This window comes from Pectinophora gossypiella, chromosome 9 (assembly GCF_024362695.1).
Source record: "Pectinophora gossypiella chromosome 9, ilPecGoss1.1, whole genome shotgun sequence".
Lineage (NCBI taxonomy): Eukaryota > Metazoa > Arthropoda > Insecta > Lepidoptera > Gelechiidae > Pectinophora > Pectinophora gossypiella.
The window spans coordinates 3,364,843-3,390,070 of record NC_065412.1 but is presented as its reverse complement, the minus strand read 5'-3'; the positions used below and the strand labels follow the sequence as shown (position 1 = coordinate 3,390,070).

Below are 25,228 nucleotides of genomic sequence, written 5' to 3'. Positions count from 1 at the left end.
GGCGAGATGAGAAAAGTTGTTCTTGAAGCGAACGTAGCTTTGATCACTGTTTGTTACTGCTGCGTCTATATTTTCCATTTGTAGTTATATTTCGTTTTGTTTTTTATATGTTATGAAGGTTTTTAAAAACATAAGTACCTACCTAAATGAACACGTAAATTAATAGCATAGATATATTATATGTGGATTTAGAAGACAGACGTGCCGGCGTGCGTGTATGAAGCGATTGATGAATGTGGAGGAAGCGAGAGAGGTGTGTTAGGATCGATGCAAATGGAATTCTGTAGTCTCTGCTTACCCCGGTGGGAAATGGGCGTGAGTTTATATGTGTATGTGTTAGAAGACAGAAATGCATGTGAATAACCGCCTGGGAAAGAGTAGTAGGCGGCCAAATTAATGAAATTTTATTTAATATCTTTTTCTTTTTAAAAATGCTAGTTTTCCTCGGTTGTACATGGTGTGAGAATCTACAGTAGCAAAAATATTATATTACTTACATAAAAATTATCGATTCAAAATGTTACTATTTTACCTACCTAATGTATAAAGATAGTTTTATATGACTGCGGTAGAAATAGTAGAAGGTATATTTCTTTGAAATTCTTCCGAATAGTGAAGATGAATTTAGAAAATAGCCGTAGTATTATTAAGTTGTTTACTACAGCCAACCACGGTTCCTCTGACTACCCCAATAGAGATATAGTCGTAAGCTTATGTTGTGTTATGCTAACCTTAAAATCACGTAATATTCTGTTACCAGTAAAATGTTCTAGTTAGTATGCACACTCGACTTCAACGACTTGTCTGAGATTCTAAGCAACGTTCAATATTATTTTTCTTTTTCTCAGTTTATGTAATTTCTGTAAAAAACAGATACTTTTAGTACACTTCCTTATTCAAATTCAAATAGACCATATATTTTTTAAGTCATGCTATCCAAGTCTCTATCTATTATTTTATGCAAGATGTAAACTTACTTTTATGTTTAATATTTATTTTTTGATGGCCTTCGTGGTACAGTGGTTGAGCGTTGGGTTTACGATCCGGATGTCCCGGGTTCGAATGCTGGTGAGGACACATCACAAAATTCACAAAGTCACCCTGGTTCGGTTAGGATATTACAGGCTGATCACCTGATTGTCCGAAAGTTAGATGATCCGTGCTTCGGAAGGCACGTTAAGCCGTTGGTCCCGGTTACCACTTACTGATGTAAGTACGTAGTCGTTACATGGGTTATGTCAGGGACCTTTGGCTCGTAATGACCCTGACACCAAGGTTGATGATTGATGGTTGGTAATCCACCATACAACCCACACGTTAGAAGAAGAAGAAGAATATTTAATTATGTAATTAGTTGTATAAGTATAATATTATAAATGACTATTGTTAGTAGTGTATTTTTGTTAACGTTTTTAATATTATGTATGCTTGTACAGACTATCTGCCTTCTGTTGGTAAATATATCACTCTCAGAGGCCTACTAGAAGAAATTTCTGTTACTTATTTCTTTTCTGGACTATCAAAGAGCACAGAGACGACGTGCCTACAGTTACAAATGATTACTGTTACAATATAAAACGAAACATCTCAGCCACTTCAACGTTGAAACACAATGTTATTGTTCTCAAAGAAGGGTCCTTGTTACATCCAATTTACTGTGAGAATATAGCTCGAGACATACTATATAGCTAGAGCATATCCGGGTCCAATCCATCGCAGGGCATTACGTCCCAAATGTACGAAGTTTAATCCCGGCAGTCCTTTTACAATCCCATCATTCCGCCTCGACGCCCTTGCAATTTTTGTTGTGCCTTTCAGAATCTAATAACAATCTAATGCTATGAAATCAAAGGTACCCTTGTTCCCTTAATCTGCTGAGTCCGCTAAAATGCTTTATTTTAAGTAGGTTTAGAATGGATATTCTATTTTAAGCTTTCAAGCGATAAAGCCGCCACTTACAATATACATAGTTAAGTCTCGTTTGTAAATATTTTCTTATATTTTGGTGCAATAAAGTATATTTGAATTGAATTGATTTTGTTACAGTGGCGACTAAATTTAGATAAAACTTTATGGTTTATGTTTTGAATTGACATAAACGAATATGGCGAGATATAATGCTGAACTGAGACCGAAAATTCCAGTTGATATTAACTCAGAATAATGAGCTGATTCATCCCTCTCATTATTCGTTACGATGTCAATTATATGACAATCCGTAGAAGTAAGTACGTACGGGTAGCCAAACGAGTACGTATGGTTGTTAATGACACCGTAAAGAATACTGAGGGGGATGACTTAGACCATGATTCTGAGTCGATATCAAATAAAATTTTTAGTTATTTTCAGTTTCATACTTTTGCGACTTGATATCAACTCAGAATCGTAGTCTCAATCATCCCTCAAAGTTTTCGTTATGATGTCACTGACACCCTGTAGGACGGGTTCAGCTGTTTATCTTTCCGTTTGTATCGCAGATACCGAAGGAGGGATTGTATTATTTCTAAGTAACATGATGACGATAGGATACCTAATGATTCCAGAGGAGCTCAAGCTCACGCTTTAGCAAACAACTACATAAATACTGCAAGGGTTAGAGGTGAACTGTAGCATAAGGGGGCTAACACAATAGATCTTCATCATCATCACTAATTTGAGACCCACACTCTCGTCGGTGTAGTATTCTCCATGCTACTTTTTTAAGGAAAAATATGGCAGTGGTTTCCCTCTTGCTTTCCGCCGGACAGTGCTTGGCAGACGCAATTGGATTGGCGCCCAGAGTAGTCTATTTCAAAGCCGTACTAGGATTCCTGTCCTCCGTCTCTGAATAGTACTGACACTTACTGCTGCCCTCTGTCAAGTTTCAGGTTACAGTCCCTGTGACTTACCCCTAATAGAACAAAGATAGTTAATAGATCTTATTGGTCGCATAAACAAAATGGCGATAGGCTAATCACTGTACTGATCATCACATCGATCATAGAACTTTATGTCAAATACTAAGTGTCATATTCATCTCAACTCAAACTCAAAATTATCTTTATTCATTTGGCTATAAATTACACTTTGAAGTGATATTTTTGTATAAATATTTTTTCATATTACAAAACAAAAATCAAAGAAAAGTTGTTGTAAGGTGTCTTTTGATTACTTTTGACTTTGCCCACGCCATAAGGGATTACAGACGTGAGTTTACGTATGTATGTATGATCAAAATACGACCTAGATAAATGTCTTTGCTGCAACTTTGAAATTTACTGGTCGTAATCCCAAATTCAATATCGGCGAAGCAAACGTAGTTGTAGCTTTGGAAATCTGCTTACAGTATCTTGCAAGCCGTGGTTGTATTTTGTAACAAAACACGAGAATGTACCAGCTGAATTGTCTAGCTTAGTATGAGCGTTCAAGCGACATTTAATTCTTGATTATTTATTTTACGAGTCGTTGAGTCGAATTTGCGTACTTATTATCAAACAAAACCGAAAAAAAAACATTAATTGACAAGAAGTGACGTAAAGACAAAAAATTTAATGAATTTTCTGACAAGAAATTCCACTTGATATCAACTCAGAATCATGGTCTGAATCATCCCCCTCAGTATTAGTGACGGTGTCAATAACACCCGTACCTACTTTTATGGCTACTTGTACGTTCTTGCACGGAGTGTAAGTGACATCGTAACGAATACTGAGAGGGATGATTCAGCTCATTATTCTGAGTTGATATCAAGTGGAATTTTGCATCACAAAAGTATAAAAATCATAACATTTATAAAAAAAATACAAAAATAGAATCATGAGCTGAATCATCCCTCTCAGTATTCGGTACAATGTCACTAACACCCTGTATTTAAGTATATCCGATTACCCTTTCTCACGTTTCGCTACCAACCAACAGTCGAACAGGTGCCCAAACGTAGGTACCCGAGGTTAAGACAGGGTAGGCGGGGGTAAATCCCAGTGCAATTTGGGCACAAATAAATTAGACACAGCAGCATGATTGCACAAGTTTCCTGAACCGTCGTTGGACCGCGTTTGGACCGCCGTTGGACCTACAAGTCACAACGAAATGAGAAAAGTTGCACAATACGACCTTGAGAGGGTTCGTATGTTTGTATTGCTTAATATTTTCTTTTGTAAGTTGACTTTGACGCACGGGTCAGGTCAGGTCAAGTCAGAATTTATTATAAGTACCTAAGTTGATTTATTATATTATTATACCTCTCTTTTTCTTCTTCTATCGTGTGGGTTGTGAGGTCGATTACCAACCTCGTCAACCCCATTATACTTATACTGATATTATTTAATTATGGAACATTCCTTTGAAATAAATTTGAAAAAAGAAACATCCAAGGGCAATATCCGAGTTTCGTGGTAGTTCTATTGGAATGTCTAATTAGTAGGACCAATGAAAATTGTTATAAAATTTAAAGCTATACTACGCTTCAAAAATATGCTGTTTACCTTTACAAGCATACAAATATACTACATTGCACCAATATAAAACGAAATAGTTACAAAAGAGACTTAACTAGGTACATGGAAAATGGCGGCATTATCGCTATTATTTCCAGACAACCATAATATTAAGGCGAGGAAAATTGTAAAAATTTAAAGATTGCAGGTGCAAACTAAGTACAACATAGCAATAAATACATGCACAATAATAAATAAATACATAATATACATTTATTAATACATACATATAAATAATATAATAAGCAACTCAAGAGCCACAGAATATAAACAACACAACATCTTCATTACAAAAACAGAACCATCTACAATTTCAAGATGAAAAGAAAGATAATATTTAAAATAAAAACAAAATGTATAAAAAAACAGAATGTGTAGTTTATGAGTAAACACACAGACGTTCATAATAACCAAGAAGATTATTGGAATAATTTGTTTTGTATAAGCATAATTCTGTTCTTCTTCTTATCGTGTGAGTTGTGAGGTGAATACCAACCTCATCAACCCTGGTGTCAGAGTTATTATTGAGCTGCCAAAGGCCCCTGACATGACTCATGTAACGACTACATACTTACATCAGTAAGTAGTAACCGGGACCAACGGCTTAACGTGCCTTCCGAAGCACTGGTCATCTTACTTTCGGACAATCAGGTGATCAGCCAAACTAGGGATCACAAAGTGATTTTTGTGATATGTCTCACCGGGATTCGAACCCGGGACCTCCGGATCGTGAGCCCAACGCTCAACCACTGGACCACGGAGGCCGATAATTCTGTTAATAATTGTACTTCTCAGTGATATTTACTTTTGAATACTTAAGACAAGCATTTCAATGACTCAAAAGAAGTAGTCATACTTTAATAACAAAACTTTCTACTTCGCAGTCCTTGCCTTTGTGTCAATGAACTAAGTCCTTAAACTTGCACGGCGATGGTAACTATTAAGCAATTTGAATACTATTTCCATTCGCCGACGTAACTTAGCAGGGTAAACACAAAATTCTACTACATCATTATGTAATTTGTACATTGTGACCAAAATTTTGTTACTAATTCTACGTTACAAGCACGCATTATAACCATAAATAATGTTCTCACTAATGGAACTGTGAACTGAAATTATCTGCTATTACTGACTGTTATTCGAAAAGTAGAAATTACCTAATCCTTATTCCATCGATGGTCACAGCGTAATAGAGTTTGGATGTATAATTAAGGCATTTCATTTATCAGGTAGCTTACCTTTACTCGCGTGACTTTGTTCGCATAGACTTTTGTTCAGCGCAGTACGTTTTTCCATCCACTTTTCATCCCTTAAAAGGGCGATTTTTCAGAATTAAAACTATCCTATGTTGTTGCTTAGCTGTCAAACTATTTCCGTACCAAATTTTATCTTAATCAGTTCAGTGGTTTAAGCGTATAAATATAAGAGACGGACAAATAGAATTATCTTTGCATTAATCATATAAGCGTGGTCTAGCATGTGACAATATTGGCCCCGATTCCTGCAGACACCTAATTTTATTGTAAATTATACTCGTCATTTTCTTATCCGCCAAATAGGAAAGGGACGGAGGATTGACAACTGTTAATTATGAAATGAGTAACCCGGGCGTTTTACATGTGCTGTCAACTTAATTCTGTCGGGTTATTGGCCAATATAAAACTTGAAAGGGTTATTTTTTAAATTTCTGCGTAATATTGATGTGTGTTCTATAAATTGTATGCCTGTCGATTACCCGTACCTTTCCTTTTCGTCGGATAAGAAAATAACAGGTATAAACTTAAAACAAAATTAGATGGTCTGTACAGGATTAGCACCATTAATAGTTCTAACTACACAGGGAAATACATTTGAGTGAGTTATTGAGGTAAAGTTAGATAATATTTGTAAAGATTACTAAGGAAGGCAACATTAAGGCCAGGCGCGCACTACGAGTTTTTCGCCGCGCGGCAGAAAAAAGCAGCGGCATAATGTCGCGCTGTAATTCTGTACCAAACAGTTTTAAATTGTATTGCGCGCACTTGACGGCAGAGCCACCGCAGCGGCGCAGTATTACAGTGCGACATTATACCGCTGCTCTTTTCTGCCGCGCGGCGAAAAAGTCGTAGTGCGCGCCTGGCCTAAGTGTAGATAAAAAGTTTAGGGCAATTTTGCAAAATCTCTACAAGAAAGAGCAACTCGAGCAAACGCGGGATTTTGTTCCAGGATGCCAATTCAAATATCATTCCAGACTTGAGAAACGTCCAGAAAACAGTCGAACCGCTATCGATCGAACTTCTTACGTCTTTTGAGTCAGGACTAATATTATATGTATTAGGTAGATACATTAATGTACTCTATTCTTGATTAAACCTCGCCCTTACACAATAAATTAATGTGTTTTTATTTTTTTTTGTAATTTGTTTGAGTAAGTTAATAAACCGATCAATCAGCCCGCATCATCCTACTCCAGGGTACCTATAGGCACACTCTGGACACTTCATACAAAAATGACGTTTCACACAGACACTACACATTGACGTTATCGTACACGTGCATCGGTGTGTGACGTCTGACGCCCATACGATTGAAGACTAAAGTAAGACCAAGGGGGTGAGGTAAGCCTAGCTCAGTTGCTGGTGGGGAGCGGCGAGTTTCCGTTCTATATTCTATACGACTCTTCCATTTTGTACTTTTACCTTTACCGGTCGTGTGCTAACCTCATACACAACATTCCCGCCGTTGCAACAATGTCATTCGACCACCGGGCTAGTCACTACTATTGTACACTGTATATCTGAATACCTGTAACAAAAAATATCTAAGTAATTAAATAACAGATACAATAATACATTTTTGAAAGTCTTTTTATGGGAAGTATCCCAAAGATTTTGATTCCCCTAAGAAATAGAGCTTTAAAAGACCGCAGACATAAGTATTCAATGTTAATTTCGACTAGATTTCCACGTTATCCCGAGGAAAAGGGTTTTTAAACATAGATGGGTAACAAAGTAATTTTGTAAAGGTTTCGTTTATCCTATTAAAGTTTGAAACTCTAAAAAATAAGCACGTCGTAGAGAATATTTCAAACATTTAGCTATTTATTTCATAACACGCTGACGTCTCTAATTGAGGTAATAATTGACGATGTTATGCTGTATTGCTCGTTAATTAATTATCTTTTGTGAACTATTCGGAAACTGGCTTCAATATTAATGGCATTGCTAATACATACAAAACATAAAACTTAATTATTATTGGTATAATTTTCTCCTGAAAATGTCTTGTAAAGTGTGCAATAAAGTGTTTTATAATAATTATTATTACATTAAGAAAGTTTGTAATACAGTTAATAGTATACTAGAGAGAGAGAGAGAGAGAGAGAGAGAGAGAGAGAGAGAGAAGATAAGAAGATGCAACATTGAGCCTTCTCAATGGGAGGGTTTGGCAGCACAGCGACCAGAATAGGCAGGATTATGATGAGGCGAGTCTACAAGTTCAAACATATTACAATGTATAAAACCATTCACGCGGAAACGTTGACACGCGCGTTCCATTACAAGCGTCACTAAAATGAAACAAAAAATCAACGCTTTGAAAGCAGTGCAAAAACTTAATAAACTGGCTTCAAACAACCAACGGAAGTCAATACTTGGAGCTTTTCCTGTACTTATGTTTTTGTGTACCTAGCTGAAATAAATAAGAGAGCTTTTGTTAAGATGAAAAAAGTTTCAAGACTCGCGACCAATTTTGAAAGCTCATATTTCGCAAGCGACATTTTTGCCTAAAGAATCAGAATCATTTATTCAACGTAATTATCATGGATAAACTTGTTGAAGGTCAATGTAACATTTTTGAATTTACGTCATTTCGCAAGGTGTTATGGCTGAGGAGAAGAAATGACAAGAAACTGCAACAGCAACACATCTTCTAAATCAAAGGGTACATTACAAGTTATTTAATAACTAGAGGAACACATTCAATACCAGACATTTTTATCATTTAGGTAATCATTAATCTTATAATAGGCTTTTTTACATAAAGTAAGCTTCACTTGAGCTTTAAATTTATTCTCTGACAAATTTAAAATATTATCTGGTATTTTATTGTAAAAACGTATACATAACCCCAAAAAAGATGAATTTAATTTACTTAATCTAGAATTTTGAACAACAATTTTATTTTTATCCCTTGTATTGTAGGTATGCCTTTCAAAGTATGTTTCACAGACAGTCAGAAACACCGCACGTTATCCCTAATGCTTACGGTAGATAAGAGAAGGTATATAGAGTTAAGGGGGGGGGGGGGGGGTTAAAAAGGCCAAAATAATTACAAAAAAAATAATATTATATAAAGTCTCATGAATTTTCCGTCACAGCATTGCACTTGATATCATCTCGGAATCTTGGTCTGAATCATCCCTTCAGTATTCGTTACGGTGTCACTATCACCTATACCTACTTGTATGGCTACTGTATGTATTTGTAGGAGATGTAAGTGACATCGTAACGAATAATGGCAGGGATAATTCAGCTCATTATTCTGAATTAATATCAAGTGGAATTTCTATCTCAAAATCATTAATTTTGCGACGAAAAATTCCACTCGATATTGACTCGGCATCATGGTCGGAATCATCCTCCTCAGTATTCGTTACGATGTCACTAACACTCTGTATATAAAATGTAATTAATTAGTTACTCTGTATTGAAGACACTCCATACAAAAATCTCATTTTTATCGTGTGCCGCATAACGCCTAAGAACGAGCAGGCCACAGTTCACCTATACTCCATAGAGGTTTACGACTATTAATATACTAAAAGTAAAACCCAGAGGGGGTGAGGTCGGCGTCCGATACGAATACGTAGTTTTTTTTATTATATGATTTAAGTTGAAAATGTATCTCATCAAAAGTTATTTTCAGAAGGTAACTACTAATTGCAAGTTGTAATAATGATACAGATAAATGATGCCTAAAATATTAAGAACCTATACGATAATTACGAGAAAATAATAGCTACCAATGCACCTGTTATTTTCGACGAAAAACGATTCACAATTCTAGTAGGGTCGGCATACAAAGATCGCGCCACAAAATGACGGCACTCGTTACAGGCAGACGTGTAATTATTGTAAGTGTACCGTCAGCAAAAACAGCTAAAACGAGCCACGAGCAACCGAGCACGGGTGATTAACGATTACGAAGAGGGAAACGCGAAATTCCGCGTTTTTTTCGGTCTATGACGTCATTATACAAATCTGTTGTCATTCTTGGTATCGCGTCCAAATTGTGACCAACGTGAAACGTTTAAAGGATCTTGTTTTGCTCATTTGCTTTTAAAAATCCCTATTCAATATTATAAAAAAATCACAAAAAAAATATGCCTGTACTTATTTCTTTTAATAAAGTTAAAAGTTCGTTATATCCTTTCTTTCTTCTCTGGCCATGTACTGATAATATTGATGGATAAAGTAATAAAAAATAAGCTTCCTACTTACTCGATGTTTTAAAGACATGCCTACCCCGACGAGAAATAGGCGTGATCGGCGGGTCAAAAAGACAACATCGAAACAATTTTTATTTGCTATTTGTTTGCGTTGTGCACTTACTTTTATATGCGCAAATGTCAAATAACAATATAACTTTTTTAGATGAATTGCTTCGATATGGGGTTTTTAACCCCTTTATGTATGTTTTTACTTCACTTTATTATACTACCTAACCAATCCAAACAACAGTCATCATTACCTTTTCAAACTTCAAGCGTCTGTTTTGACGCCGAAAGTGAATTTTTTTTACGATAATTTCTGTTTGACAAGTTCGATTACGATCACTCGTACGTCTATGTAACGTGTTACCTAATTGCTACCCACTCCATTCCAAGTCGTATTCCCGATAGAACCTCCAATATTCATAATAATATTATATTTCATGTATTAGTCAGGATGTGCGTTAGCTAGGAGCTAATGCGACATATACCTTAGGGAAATAGTAAGCGAAATAATATCGATATCACACTACACTCGTATTTGAACGCGAAAATATGTATGGTTGTATGTGACTTAGCTCCACATTCATGTAATTTTTAGTATTGTGTAGATAGATCAAATTGTAATAAATGTTTCCTTTCCACTGGTTGCCTGGAAGAAACTTCTGCTTAGCAATAAGGCCGCCAGTTGTACTGTATCTATCATCCATTTGTGTAAATTCGTTTCGTATGTTGTGTGCAATAAAGTATATTTGATTTTGATTTGATTTGATCAGGTACTGTAGGCTTGGTAACCTAGTTGGTAGAACGCTTCGAATCCCAGCTTCGAAACCAATGATTTTCGAATTTGTTTTCGAGTTCATGTTTGGATAAAGGAAAACACCGTGAGGAAACCCACATTCCCGAGAAATGTATTTCGGAGATATGTGACGTAACCTATATGGGGCTAGTTTTCTCTTCGCGGGTTAGAAGGACAGACAGGCAGTCGCTTCTGTAAAAAACTGGACCTGTCAAATCTTCAAGTTTCAAATCTGTGAAAAACGGGATAAAGCTAGGGAGATGATGATGAAATAGATCAAGCACTAAACTGCCATATAGGTTGATATATTTTCAGTGACAATAGAGAAATATACTTATAAAGACAAACTCAGAGTTCAATTTAACCAAAGTCGAAGTGGGGGGAACATGGACGGACATACAGCTAATCCCTACTAATAATATATGCAAAAGTAATTCTGTCTCTTACGTCATAACTATAATATGTGTATTGAGTATTTATTAATGTAGTATGTACGTATAGTATTAAGTATTTATTATGTTAACTGTAGTTTTACTTTTAGATATTTTTTTTTGTTGCACCATCCCGCATCCAAGTTTGTAAATGTTTATTTCCTTTTGGTGGTTGCCTGGAAGAAATTGCTCTAGAGCAATAAGGCCGCCCAAATTGTACTGTATTCATGTGTTAATGTCTGATTGTTTAAATGTAGTTCTGTGCAATAAAGTATATTTGATTTGATTTGATAACGCCAATGAAATTTAGTAATAAACATAACGCACGCGAGAATAGAAATCCACTCCGGCGGAATCACGGGTGATAAACTAGTTTTAAAATATTATAACGAAATTAGTAATGCAACTAGAATCTTCAGAGAACAGAGAACTTCTTTATACACCATGGACCTGACAAAACGTCAGGAAAGGTAAGGTTAGACTGCGTAAACACGGGATAACGCTAGCAAGATGGTGATAAAGATTTAAGGATTACTTTTATTTTTTATGCAAAAGGAAACGTGGTACGCGGTCCATTCATTGAACAGTAGGCTCAAGATCGGGAACGGAATCCCGAGTTGGAATCCCTACCCCAAAAAAACACTGATCAAATCACCCGACTGTCCAAAAGTAAGATCATTGCTTCGGAAGGCTCGTTCAGCCGTTGGTCCCAGTTACTACTTACTGATACGTAGTCGTTCAAATCAAATCAAATAATTTATTGTATAAATTTGGGTACATAATTTGGTCTTAAAATTATACTTATGGCTAGGTCCCACCAAACTCTATCTTTGCAGACATATACAAATATTATTTACAATACAGGAAAAATTAATAACATTCACAAATATAGATAGATTGATATCATAATAACATTTTTCTATTAACCAATTACAAATACATAAGCTATGACATCTTTAGCGACTCAATAATAACCCTGACATCAAGGCTGCTTAGGTTAGTAATTCACTTCATAACCAAGTAAGTACTTATACAGAAAATTACTCCCGCATTCAGCGCTTATCGCTATCGACCTACTAGGGTCGATTAATTCTTTCATTCTAAATATTTTTCCTCTCAGACGACGCCCTGAGCCACGGTTCGCGCCCAACTGGGCACCCTCAGGCCTGTTGTCTTAAACGTTGTACCGGGTGAGAGCCTTTAGCGCTCCCCATTTGTCCGGCCAAGTAGTTAATGTCATCTGTGGCAAATCTACAATAAGTCACGTCAAAAAAAAAATTTTTTTTTCATTCATTTGTAATTTTTGTACTTGCCTATAGTAAGTATTTCCTTCACTTCAATTTTAAGACACAACAGGAAAACGAAGAAAAGCATGCAAATTACTTATTTTATTTTTAACAACCATCTTGAGTTGAAGTATTTGTTGACATTCGTTTCTTATTATCCTGTAACAACTTGACACCAATGGTATAATGGCTTTCATGGATCTGCCGAGTGTTCTCAATGATAGGACTTGACTTAAGAAGTGAGATTTTAGTATTTATAAACTGAAGTATATTCTATTGTAATTATGTACAAATTATATTCTACGTTGTATGTTATGTAGCTGAAGACCTTCTGACTGACAGACTGAATCACTCGCTGACAATGTTCTTCTAGAAGGAGCGTATATTGAGTATGGAAAAATTTCAGATCTTCGAAAACTGCTCCGCATCAGAGAAACACCCTACGGCCTAGCGAAACTACCTACCTGATACCTGGATATTTATTTTTCATGTAACTTATTTATCATCATGTCCCTAGCATTATCCCGTTTTTGACAGGGTCCGCTTATCTAACGCAACTTATTTACACCTTAGTTAAAAATTTATCGCCGGTGACGAAAAATCAAAATGGCGGAAAAACAAGATGGCCGTCATACAAAATTTTGCTTTTCGAGAAGGAATCTTGGGAGGTAAAAGTAATTTTGCGGGGGTTTGATCGAAACGTCATGTTGAGTAAGGAAATACATCCCGATCTGAGATAACTGCTCCATATCAGGGAGATAACTTACAGCGTGGTGAAACTATGAGACAAATTTTTCGCATAACGTATTTCAATTTTGGTCGAATCCAAAATGGCGGAAATTCAGTCACTTCTGTAAAAAAGTGGACCTGTCAAATCTTCAGGTTAGGCAAGCGGACCCTGTGAGAAACGAGATAACGCTATTAAGATGATGATTACCTTGTAATGATAAAAAAGACATGATTTTTGCCTATCAGTCTATTATTTTTTATATAGGCATGTCGTACCACGTTCTGAACAGTAGCTTATAGTCCACGAAGGTAGCGTGTCCAGTGATGGACACACACATTCATTGATTATCCATTTACCCTTCCTGTAATTACCGTTGCTTTAGTATAGCGTGAAAATAACGTAGTCTGTTCCAGACAACGCTCTAGACAATCAATTAGAGTGCGACATAGTTTACTTAGTAATTATTAGATTCAGGTAAATAAAACTAGAAAATTAGACGTATATGGACGTATAAATTGCTATTTAATGGATACTGTAAAGATATAAGTCGTTTAAAAAAACTTTGAAATGTATAAAAAAAAACAAGATAAGTAGATAAAATATTGATTGGTAGATGGTGGATCGTGTCTTTGCGTCGGGGCGACGTTAGCGCGGGAAATCGCGTCGCTGGTGACGTGTCTCTGAGGTGTCGCGTCGGCACTCATGTCGCCACGAACAAGTTACGAGTTACCGCGTTGTTACGACGTGGCGGGTGGACGCATGGTCGTGCGTTTACATAAAGTCGTATATTTTATATAAAGCGATGGCATGCCAAGACAAAGCCAAGACGGTTTTATAGTGTGCATTTAATATTTTGTAAAATATTTCTTTCTTCTTAAGAAATAAAAAAGATGAGCTACTTAATTTTATTCTGTATCACAACCATAATTGATTTATTACTTGTAAACCTCATTTGTTAGATCTCATAAGGAGTTGTTACAGACACCAAGGTATACAAGTGTTACGAGTATAAATGAGCGTAATTTGTTTTTATTATTACATATATTTCAGATTTTACTCCATAATTGTTATTAATATAAAATATGTTAGTAAAATAACAATATAATAATAATAAAGATCTTTTTATTTGTTCTCCACAATGTACATAAATGGGTTTCACAAAATAATGCACAATTGCAATTGTGGGTATGTACGAGTGGAGACTGGCGCCCGAGATAAGCCAGAGCCTGTGTTTCGGGATCACCAGTGCTCCAGATGTACTTCCCGGATGTCTTAACATTAGTTACCTATATGTATGCATATTTAAGTTTTAAACTAAGAAATTTAATTGATGAGTGTGTGTGTGCGTGTGTGTGTGTGTGTGTGTGTGTGTGTGTGTGTAATATGTAATTTATTTTTCGTAAACACCAGAATTAGCCATAATAAGTGCCTTCATTCAGTGTACAGTCATGAGTAATGTCATGTACCCACTTTAGAACCCTGTCGCACTATCATATTTGACATTTAATGAGACTTACGGTTTAATTTGTCAAAAAAGTTAATGTGACATGATATCAAAGTTTATACATATTCGTGACCGTACTACGATAGGGCAGTCAGATTTCTCGGTTAACGTGCTCAGGTACATGATGTCGCTGCTTCGCACCCTGCGGCTCAGGCAGAAGATCCGCATGCGCACTATGGTCTCAAAACTAACCGTGCGAGCATCAGCAAACTTGCCTGATGCGCTGCAAAAGCGCGGTAGCCCTAACATTACCCTGAATGCGTTATTATATTGGACGCGTAGCGCTCTGTATTCCTTCTGAGTGTAAATTGTCCATAGGCTGCACCTGTACAGTCAAGCAATATCATGTACCTACTTTAGAACCCTGTTGCACTACCATATTTGACATTTAATGAGACTTACGGTTTAATTTGTCGAAAAGTTAATGTGACATGGTTTCAAAGTGTATACATATTAGTACTTGTGACCGTACAGTACGTAATATTCATATTAAAATGTCCGGAGGTCCCGGCTTCGAATCCCGGTGGGGAACATATCACGAAAATCACTTTGTGATCCCTAGTTTTTTTAGGACATTACAGGCTGATCACCTGATTGACCGAAAGTAAGATGATCCGTGCTTCGGAAGGCACGTTAAGCCGTTGGTCCCGGTTACTACTTACTGACGTACGTACGTAGTCGTTACATGAGTCATGTCAGGGGCCTTTGGCGGCTCAATAGTAACCTTGACACCAGGGTTGATGAGGTTGGTAATCCACCTCACAACCCATACGATAGAAGGAGAGAAGATAATAAAATGTTACATGACGAAATTCACGCCTCACCATTAGTATTGATTAAATCGTTGTAAATAGTCAAAAGAAGGTGAGAATATACAAGTTTGGAGTAAGCATAATCATATTTTAGATAAATTTATTAATAGATAATTAGTACGTACCAACATTGTACAAACTAATAATTTCTCGATCGTCACTCTCTTTTTGACATACCTGAAGAATGTTCATTTAACAGCAATTTCTTTTTACAAGAACCCGAAACACAATAGAAGATAAATTTCTTCATCAAATGGGATTTATAAAAGTCCTATTATCAGGGGAGCGAAGCAATCAGTGGAGACATACAATAACTCCGTCTATGTGACGTAACAGTTAGAAATGAAACTAAAGGGAATTGTGGTTCAATCATTGAGCACCCTCTTCTGGAAACGTCTCGCAAATCCGATTACAGACTATTTCTGCGGGGGATTAGAAAAAATCGCCCAAGAGGACGACGTATCACGAGCATTGGTTCTGTGAACTTAAAATCAGCGTGCACCGGCGTTTCCACTTTCTGATGGTACTGAAAGCTTTATTACCATTGGCTTAAAGTTCAATCTTCTCCCTACCAAATATTGGCTGGCAGCGCATCGAACCCGCGCGAGTAATTCTCTCGAACAATATGCATTTTATGAGAACAGTAATAAATTTATTTTTGGATATATTAGAAAGTGCTCGCCTCGCCGATAATCTTGGTCTGCGCTGACCCTTACGAGGTAGAATCTGTAGACTTCTTCTGTCGTGTCTTTTGCACCAACTCTTAATGACAGGCACAAAATCTGATCCCACAAACTTACAAGTACGTAGCCACTTTTAACACGTTGCTGGACAAAAAGGTCATAACCGTTGAACTTAACGGACTAAATCTAACATAATTACTATGCACGTCGTTTTAAATTTTGCAGTAACAACAGAACGATTACATCTGTATATTTACAAAATACTTGTGTCAAAACATGGTAAGAAACTGTACGTCAAGAAACAATGTTTCAGTAAAAAAAAATAGCAATTGTACGTTGTACGAGTCTATCTACCTAGGTTATTCAATAGTAGCCCCAATATCCACCAGGATTAAGTAAATTTTATCCAGGACCGATACAGAGTGTTAGTGACATGGTAACGAAAACTTTGAAGGATTATTCAGCTCATTATTCTGAGTTGATATCAAGTGGCTTTTTTTTCTGAGTTAATACTCAGTATCATGGTCTGAATCATCCCCTTCAGTACTCGTAATTAACATAATGTAGTAGTTGCCTGGAAGAAATTGCTCTAGATCAATAAGGCCACACAAATTGTACTGTATAATTGTGTTATGTCTGATTGTTGAAATTTAGTTCCGTGCAATTAAGTATATTTGATTTGATTTGATTGATAATTATAAACGTAGTTTTAACTACCCTCCTATCACGTTCGTCTATCAGAACGTTTGGTGAGGTGTAGGTACTTGGGGATGTATGTCTGACTACCCCAATTAGAATATCGTCGTGAACTTTTGTATCTGTATAAACGTTGTGTACGTTGACAGTCATGACTGTGTAGTATACATGTATATGTATGAGTCTTATACTTACAAAAGAGACGGTATTTAAGAAACGAAACAAAGATGAGGCATAAATTCATATAGTTTAGATTTTGTTTTTCGGTCTAACTAACCATGAAATAGATACAACACTTTTAAAGATCTCGAAACCCTAGTAAACAAGCTAGGGATCAAACGTAAGAGGAAGCACTTTGTTGATTAAAAAAATGCAGTATCATCGTAAAGTGCGTTTTATAGATTATCTGAATGAGTAATGCGGGTTGTAAAAGCTCCTTCTTTATTGGCGGTCGGTTATATAATTACAGATCGATAAAAAAATAAAAAGACGGTTTATATCCCGCAGCTAAAAATAACATTTCTTTATTATAATAAGTACTGCTGAAGGTATTCCTTTACAGACACTTTGATAAGTAATTGCAAAAAGTATCTTAACAAAATGATTCGCATTAATATAAAATTCTAAGTATAAATCACTTTAGTTTTCCACTCACTTATTAAGTTCTTTGTGTAAAATTATCCTTTGTAACTTTGTGAGGAATTTAGTGTTCTTATCCATTGGTATAGAAACGCAACTCCCCGCTCCCCACCAGCAACTGAGCGAGAGTTACTTCACCCCTAACGGTCTTCCTTTAGTCTCCAATCGTATGGGCGTCAGAGGTCAAACACACACAGATGCGCGTGTACGATAATGTCAATGTGTAGTGACTGTGTAAAATGATTTTTTTTTTGACGTGACTTATTGTAGATTTGCCGCAGATGGCATTAACTACTTGGCCGGACAAATGGGGAGCGCTGAAGGCTCTCACCGGTGTGTCGGTGTGTAAAATGAAGTGTCCGGGATGTGCCACCAGACCTGGTATTTTAAGTACAGTACGATTATTTATTTATTTTGTTAGTATAGTGTGTCTGGAAGAATTTTTTTTTTTTGTGATATGCTTCTATGTGTCTGTGTGTAATTTGTGTAACGTTTTATGGGCATCGCCTGAAATAAATACTATTTTTTATTATTATTTATTATTTTCAGGTAAAAAATATTTCCTATGGGATAAGCGCAATTTAATTATATTCCTCATAATATGTAAGTATATTATATCACAGAAAATTGTGTATATAATCCGTGTTTATTCCTGAAAAATACATAATACACAATCCAAGACGACCGGTCGTGTCTGTGGGTAGTTTGTAAGTTATTTTTACGGATCCCTAAAATACCAATTTAAAAAAAACATACTTACAGAAAAAGGTTCTGAATTCAATCATTCTTATTACTTACAGAAAAAGAAATCCACAAGTCGTCGCGAGTGGGTTATCTGTAAGTTAATTGTGTGAGGAAAAAACAGTTTTTCTCTTTAAATTACTACTACTAGCTATTATAGCCTATTATAGCTATCGTCACACCCCTGACACTTCATACAAAACACCTCGTGTTACAGTCACTACACATTGACGTTATCGTATACGCGCAACTGTGTGTGTGGCATCTGAGGGCTGCCAATTAAAATACCTAATTTAACTGTCAATATTTACGTAGGTAGGCAGTACTACTTACGAAAGAAGTTTTTATAATCATCAGTTAATAAAGGTTCACAAAATATACTTTCATATTATTTTTACATTAAGCACTTAGCCAAGGTTTAATTTTATTGCAAATAAAAAAATATTGCTAAGAAGCTTGTTTTGATGAACAATCACCACGAAAAATAAATATTTATAGACGTCACGTAGGCACGCCGGCGCGGGCAATTACTGTGAGATAAAATATTCGAATCAGATGAAAGAAAAAAATAAAAAATAATAATAAAGAACGTCGCCATCCAATTTCAAAATTCGAACATTATAAACGAAACTGATAATAAAAAATAGTAAACAACGGTCAGCGCGTTCTTTAACGGTTAGCTTTTCTTTTTTGTTTTCTGGACTTGCACTAATAAGTTATTTAATTTATTTTAAGTGCAATTTTCACTAACACAGTTGCCTGGATAATTGCAGGTGGCGGTACGGCTCACCTCTTATCACGTTGGTCTAACAGAAATCTCGGTGATACTCAGTTCATTTTGCGATGAATAATCCATACTTACTGATAAATATTCTATATGTGAAAGTAAATCTGTCTGTTACCATTTCGCGCCTTTATCCTTCTTAGTGCTTGTCATTATAAAACCAAGATTTGTGATTTATTTCTAGTCCGTGGTTTGGGCTGTGATATGCCAGTCAGTCTGTCTTGCCATTTAAATATTCAAAAGATATCTCTTACGAGGCTTTCTTATATAAAAGAAACACTTTAGACAATACTTAAGGCTGTGCCAGCACTCTAAATCTACGTTATTTCAAGGAAAAGTTATCCGTCAAAATATAACTTAAGATAGAATCTGCCACTTAGTTGTTCTCTGAAAGTTTCGACCAGTGTTGTAAATCGATATGCCAGTATTCATAATCTATCGATAGTTGAAAGAAAACCAATAGTATTGGAAGTTCGATAGTGTCGATGGTTAGTCACTAGCGAATCAAAACTATCGATATACTTGCAATCGATACTATCGATATATCGATAGTTGATATTGTGACGGATTGACAATGTCACATCGCATAAACAACCACCGCAACCAGAGAATTCTGAAACGTCACCGTAATCCTTCTTTCTCTTTTCTGACGCATAGCATCGTCCTTGTTTTACTTTACTGGAAGGTTCCATCCGAGATTATTCGAGAAAAGAATCTACTATTCTGGGTATATAAAGAACGGGAAGAAAAAGAAGAGCCAGTTCAGTTTTTAAAGCGATCAGAGCAAGAAGAAGAAGTGAAAAAGTGGAAATGAAGGACAGTGTTTTAAGCAGTGTTAAGTGCAGTGTTAAGCGCAGTGTTAAGCGCAGTGTTAAGCGCAGTGTTAGTGTAAGTGCTAGTGTGGTGTTTCGAGCTGTATTCGAGTATCGCAAAATAAGGTGAGAAGATGTAGTCGGAGTTATGCCACGAAGCTTTGTACGGGAGCTAGACTGTGTGTATAGTGAATAAATTAGTTTTTTTTTAACTCATTGCGTTTTCTTCCAATCCCGAAACCCACTTCCGTAACAATATATGGATATAATATCGTTTTACTGATATTATCCATATATCGATAGTATTGTTGCTTTGTGACGATAGTATTCAACTAAATGACCTATTATATATTTACCTAGGTATTAATATTATTATAATTATTTTCATTGTTAGTTTACATGTTTTTCAAGGTCAACAATCGATAGTCAAACTATCGACAGTTTGGCAACAATAGTTTCAAGTCGCAGTTCTGAAGGGAGCACCTCATCTGCCCATAACTAGACACTTACTTATGTAGTTAATATTATTTAAACTTTCTATGTGAAAAATATGAATGCCTTCTTCTTACAAAGACAGCTTGTTGAAAGTGTTGATTTTGATGTAACAATATTATACTTGTACAAGCGTGTTCTGGAATGGAGAACGCGTCTAGGGAAACGCAGTGTGGGTCGACCTCGAGCAAGATGGCAGGATGACTTGCAGAAGGCTGGAAGCGCCTGGATACGTAAGGCTGAGGATAGGGCTTTGTGGCGCTCCTTGGGTTGTATCTTGTTTTTATAACCAACAGTCTGCAATGGGCTGATGATGAATATTATGCAGTGACCTTACAGAGCTCGATTCGATTCTTCATCTGTCGTGTGAGTTGTAAGGTGATTACCAACCTCATCAACCCTGGTGTCATGGTTATTATTGAGCCGCCAAAGGCTCCTGATATGGCTCATGTAACGACTACTTACATAAGTATGTAGTAACCGAGACCAACGGCTTAACGTGCCTTCCGAAGCACGGATTGTCTTACTTTTTGGACAATCAGGTGATCAGCCTGTAATGTCCTAATCAAACTAGGGATCACAAAGTGATTTTTGTGATATGTCTCCACCGGGATTCGAACCCGGGACCTCCGGATCGAGAGCCCAACGCTCAACCACTGGACCACGGAGGCCGTTGCTCGATTCGATACATAATTGCGTTGATATGCTATATCGCATGAATATTATGCAACGTAACAAAGTGAATCGGAAATGTATTGAAAATGAAATCGAGGGGTCTGACTATATTGCTTATCTGCTCGATATCGAACGGTCACGACCGTTGTTCGTTAGTGTTGTGATAATTGCATGTATCATGTACATGACAGCCAAGACAAACTGACTTGGTGCGTAAATATTAGAAGAATCGACCCCATCTATTAAGAAGTGACGTTTAGCAGTGCTGTGGTCGAATGCCAATCTGTCCTAAGAATTTGCTAACCATAGCATGCGACCTGTCTGTCTGCCAAACATCACTATTCGGAATTATTTCAGAGAATAGAAAATTACTATACTGTTTTGAGCGTTATTTTTTCGTAGTGGGGTTTAGTTTTCGAACTTGTTTTTAAAAATACGACTGCATTCATTTTCTTGGTGGCGCGACCGTGGTTACGCTACAATGGTGTCTTTGTGAGATAAGGCTCTATGAAACGATATAATATTATAATTATGATTATCATAATTTTAATAAAAGAGAAGTGTACCAGGTTCGAAGCAAATGGATTTCTATAGTCTCTGCTTACCCCGGTGGGAGATAAACATAAGTTTATATATAATGTTTGACCTTTAAATTGTCGGAAAATTTTGATACAAAAAAGATTTTATAAAATCTTTTTCAATCACCGTGGAACACAACAGTCCTCGCCGATTTTGTTTAAATACTAAGTACTTTGTAATCACGTAATTAACGATTATGTTTTGTTCAATACTTTACGATGATATAATATAATTATGATATTTTCTTCTTCTGATTACTGGTATGTCATTTGACGCAATAAACTGTTGGCAACATTGTTAATTAAATTTTGGAATAATAATTTCGCTTTTATTATTACAGCAGTATTATAATACGTCCTAAAGCCGTTTGAGGCAATGTCCCCGTTGTACTTGCTTAATAAAAACAGGGTACCAACCCTTAGAGTAATTTAGCATAAGCGGATTAAACGGGGATTTTTGTCCGGCGATTATACCCTACTGGACGTTTTGATCATCGTTTCGGCGAGGCTGCTATGAAACGTGTAAGCAATGTTTGTTTTTAAATTATAATATTTAGGTAACCTTTTTGAAAAAATATTTTCTGTTTTAATTGTGCTAACGACAAACGTTAGCAGGACAGTGCGCAACGTGACAAAATTATAGATCGATTTAATACATTTTGTTGAATTCGATAAGTGATTTTTTTCCCTAACATGCGTGACACGGTAGGGAAAAATACATTGTTCGTATTTTAACATAACGTTCACATCTTAGCACCAATCGACAAAACGACATAATTATATCGTCAGAATCGATAAAATAATCGTGACAAAATGTTATCACGATGCGCATGTTAGCCCTACTGAAGAAGAAAAAATCATAAGGACGCTGCGTCGTCGAAACGCTATAATTTTATCGTAACGAGTTTCACGACGTCGTGCGGTAAATAAAGCGGTAAAAAAAACTTTGTCCGGCCAAGTAGTTAATGCCATCTGCTGCAAATCTACAATAAGTCACGTCAAAAAAAAAGTAAAAAAATATTTTTTTGAAAAACCTATCCATCTAACAACAGTTTCGAATGGAAAACGAATAAATTCACAATCATAAAAATTATTGAAAACCAATTTTATTTTCGCAATTGAATTTAAAAATAAATAATCAAATTAATAAAGTGAAAGGTATCAGTATTTGCACTAAAAAAATATCAAACTAATTAAAATTTCATGAAGCCAATGGCAATGCCGGTCAGGAATCAAAACCTCATCCATTAACTTACAAAAAAAGCGTTTTTTGCCCGGAACGCAATCAGCGTAACGTTTTCTGGGCGCGACCGCACCGTGGTACAAACGAGTGCATTTTTGCCAGTTCACCCATTTTTGCCATTCTCGCTCACAAAATGGCCGAATGGAACGCACATTCAAATAACATTCAGTTTGAAATGCTGAGCTAGGAAGAATGTGGAGTAGTGATTCATTGCCGAAAAGTACGTTATCCGGGTTTTAATTTACTGGCTATTCTAGTTTAGGAGTAAGTTTTCAAGCGAAAATGTTGTGTAAGCTGATATTATTAGTGAAAGGGATAACAAGGGGCGTTAGTTACGTTAACCCATGGCCGTGTTTTGAGTACGTTCCCGGGTTAGAGGTATATTTCTTTTTCCCGGGTTAGAGGGTTACTTAGAGGTATATTTAGATGCCTCAAAGTTTTTTAAAATCTTGTTGAAGTTTGTTTGCAATTTATTGCAACTTGAAAAACAAACATTGCTGCTGGGCACAGACGTCCCCTCAATCAACCGGAAGAGGTTTGGAGCATACTCCACCACGCTGCGCTGCTCCACTGAGGATTGGTGCAGGGGCTGTTTATACAGGGTGTTAGTGTACGTATCGTAACGAGAACCTTAAGGGATGATTCAGACCAGGATTCTGAGTTGATATCAAGTGGAATTTTCTGTCGCAAAATTATGGAACTAAAAATAATTTAAAAAAATAAAAAAAACCTTAAATTTACGACAGCAAATTCCACTTGATATCAACTCAGAATCATGGTCTGAATCATCCCTCAAGGTTTTCGTTACGATACGTATACGTTGATAACAAAAAGTTATATATTGAAACTCAGGATAATATTATAATCGATATGCACCAATCTATTAAACGCATTGGAACAGACGTATAAGGCCAATGAATGACGCTGAGGAGCGGAGAAACAGTGAAAATAATCAGAAAGGAATTTAGTATGTATGAGCGAATGTTAATACTAAACAGGATTTATATCAAAAGTGGCTAGTATCGGAGTCTTTTCTTCTGCCTTGTGACACTACTTTTAATATAATATATAGAGTGAGAGAGGTAGAGAGTCTGTGCAAGTATGATTCTTATGAGATTAACAACCTCCGTGGTTCAGTGGTTAAGCTTTGAGCTCACGATCTGGAGGTCCCGGGTTCGATTCCCGGTGGGGACATATCACAAAAATGACTTTGTGGTCCCTAGTTTGGTTAGGACATTACTGGCTCATCACCAGATTGTCCGAAAGTAAGATGATCCGTGCTTCGGAAGGCAGGTTAAGCCGTTGGTCCCGGTTACTACTTACTGATGTAAGTAAGTAGTCGTTACATGAGCTATGTCAGGAGCCTTTGGCGGCTCAATAGTAACCCTGACAGTTGATGAGGTTGTTACTCCACCTCACAAACCACACGATAGAAGAAGATGAAAATGTCGTCCAACAAAATTCTTCGTAGCTTCAAGTATAATCGAACGGAGCGTGAAGCGAGTGAATGACTGCGGCCTGTGTCCTAGGGATAAAATGTAGCAAAAAACACAAAAAACGAACTGTATTCCACTATCGGTAAATTGCCATACAAAAGTTGTGCGGTAAAATCGTGCGGGAATGTACGGGCGGATGGTGCGATTGCGAATTTTGTCAATCTATATCTTTTCATGAAGGCTTTACGCGAAATTATGTTTTATATCTTCATGCTATAGGGGTATAGCTAGGTGGATACGAGTAGAAGCTATGTAGAGACATAATAAGAAGAAGATTGATTTATATTTTTTACCTTTAGATATAAAAAAAAAACAATTAGAGATAAGAAGAGCTTTTAGATAAAGATTTTTATTGTGTATAAATGTAGGTACAGTTATAAATAATAGTTGCAGTTATATTTGCAAAATACGTCTCTCTAAATTTTGCATTTGCAAGCATATATTATACGTATTAAGTCCTAAGAGATAAGTCCACCTTTTAAACCATTTTACTGTCATTATTAACCACGTACATTAATATATACAATAAAGTTTAATAAATAATTAAAGAACGCCACACACATAGCAATACAATGACATAAAAAGTAGAGCTTACACAAAATAACAATCATATCTATAAAAGAGACAGTCATTTGTATGGTGATGGTGGAGGTCCCGAATAAAAATACCTCATAAGTATACTTACATACTTAGTGTGTGTAAGAAAGAAAACATACTGAATAACGTAGCTATTACAAATATCGACCTACCAAGCCTACCAAGGGTTGCCAATTATTCAGGAACAATTTGTGACAACATCCCACATATAACTTACATTGGAGGATTATTCGAATTCAAAATTATAAGATTAGATTACCATCGGTAGGAAGAAAGTATTAA

The 25,228-nt window shown here is 36.2% G+C and overlaps 1 protein-coding gene and 1 non-coding gene across 6 annotated transcripts in view; one reads left to right on the top strand and one right to left on the bottom strand.

Annotated features, from left to right (window-relative positions):
• The window catches only part of LOC126369383 (ecdysone oxidase-like), a 169,889-nt gene that overhangs the window by 103,295 nt on the left and 41,366 nt on the right, over positions 1–25,228 (top strand). The window contains exon 1 of one of the 5 annotated variants that reach the window (XM_050013767.1): positions 18,118–18,131. The exons of the other annotated variants lie outside the window; for them this stretch is intronic. The gene's annotated coding sequence lies outside the window, so the exon portion shown is untranslated. Of the gene's footprint in view, positions 1–18,117; positions 18,132–25,228 lie in introns of those variants that run through there. 5 annotated transcript variants of the gene reach the window in all.
• Positions 20,957–21,028, bottom strand: Trnae-cuc (transfer RNA glutamic acid (anticodon CUC)). Its single transcript has one exon. It is a non-coding gene; the product is annotated as a tRNA-Glu (tRNA).